The 1,625-nt window shown below is 29.4% G+C and overlaps 1 protein-coding gene across 2 annotated transcripts in view; it reads left to right on the forward strand.

The window, feature by feature from the left end:
* LOC108690197 (protein SZT2-like) overlaps positions 1–1,625 on the forward strand; it is a 21,412-nt gene that overhangs the window by 6,860 nt on the left and 12,927 nt on the right. The window lies entirely within an intron of this gene.

A 1,625-nucleotide genomic window follows, 5' to 3' on the forward strand; every position in this document is an offset into this window, starting at 1 on the left:
CTAATCGTTGATATTTATGTGTTATATTATCATGTAATTTCTGACGCGATATCCGCAATCATAAATATTCCAAGAAATATTTCGTGCCTGATATCTTATTTTTATATATTTGTTTTATTTGTTGCAATGTACAAATAGTTATTTAGTAATCTTCAACCAGTTATTTCAAATTCATATCAAAATATTACATATATCAGAAACTGATCACAATACATGTATAATCCCGGTAAGTTTATCTTGAGTTCACATGTTTCTATACAACGGTATTAGCTCTACCCTTATCTTGAGCTAATTTGATAATGCGTGTGATAACATAAAAATTATTCTGTACATATGGTCGTCTAAAATATTTTATTTTGCTAGATACTCAATCTATCTAATAGTAAATATCTCTCAGCGGTTATTTAATTTATTCTATAGTCTATTTTTATATATACAGGGTGTCCTAGATATCACGTGAATCATTTTGAAATGAAAATTTTAATATCAAAATGTCGAAGTTATAATAGGTTTTTAATTAAAATTAAAAAAAAAAATTAAAACTAGCAAATCGTATCACCTAAAGTTTGCGCGTAGTTGTTTAGATTAGACCAACTACATAAGTACATACAACGCAAAATGTCAATTAAATTCTCTAAACGCGGGAATTTTAGGCGATATGATTCGCTAATAAACTTTAAATATATATTTATAATTTAAAAACTATTAAATCCTTGCCATTTTGGTTTTATTTAATTAGAATTTTTATTTCAAAATGACTTGAAGAATTTGCCACTGATGATGCGATAAGTCTGAGACATCCTGTAGAGTTTGAATTGTCATATACATAATAACATGTACTTGATCATATAAGTATATGTGTGCACGCCCATCCGCAATCTCAAAGTTTCGATGAAAATTTCCATGTTTTTGTCCAATTCCTTCTAGATTATAAGAGCATTTAGAGGGAATTTTATTTGCTTAGCGATTGCTTAGTTTATCTTCTATTGATTTCGTAATGCATGTCTATACGAATAAAAGTTTACATAATAATTAGTGTTTTCCCATAGAATATTGCGTTTTTGCAATTTTTGTGATATTGAAAAGGAAAAAGATAATGCATCTCTCGTCATTGAATAAATAACTCCGATAAAAGGGATAATATTAAACTAGTAATTTACAGAAAGCAATGTAATAGAGCGCGATTCGCGTAAATATCTTAACTTCATAGCGTAGCATGTAATGTAGCTTTATCTCCAATCTTATCTTTCTTCCAATTCTGATAGAGATGCTTATAAAATCTGTGTATGCACTGTCATTTGACGATGAAGGACGATAAGGAAAAAGATACTTATGCTTTCTATCGTCGCAGTACGATTTTATTGCAAGTTTTTTCCATGTATGAATTCTAAAGAAAGAAAAAGGAAGATTGAATATTTTACATGTATTATATTTCGTAAAATATTTTTAAATACTGGTTTTCTCAATTCGTTTGCTGTTAGCATTGAAATTTATTGACTAAGTAATGTGTATTGGTGTGTTTAACAAAAATAATATTATAGACACACACACACACACACACACACACACACACACACACACACACACACACACACACACACACACACACACACGCACGCCCGCAC

This window comes from Atta colombica, unplaced genomic scaffold, assembly GCF_001594045.1.
Source record: "Atta colombica isolate Treedump-2 unplaced genomic scaffold, Acol1.0 scaffold3, whole genome shotgun sequence".
Lineage (NCBI taxonomy): Eukaryota > Metazoa > Arthropoda > Insecta > Hymenoptera > Formicidae > Atta > Atta colombica.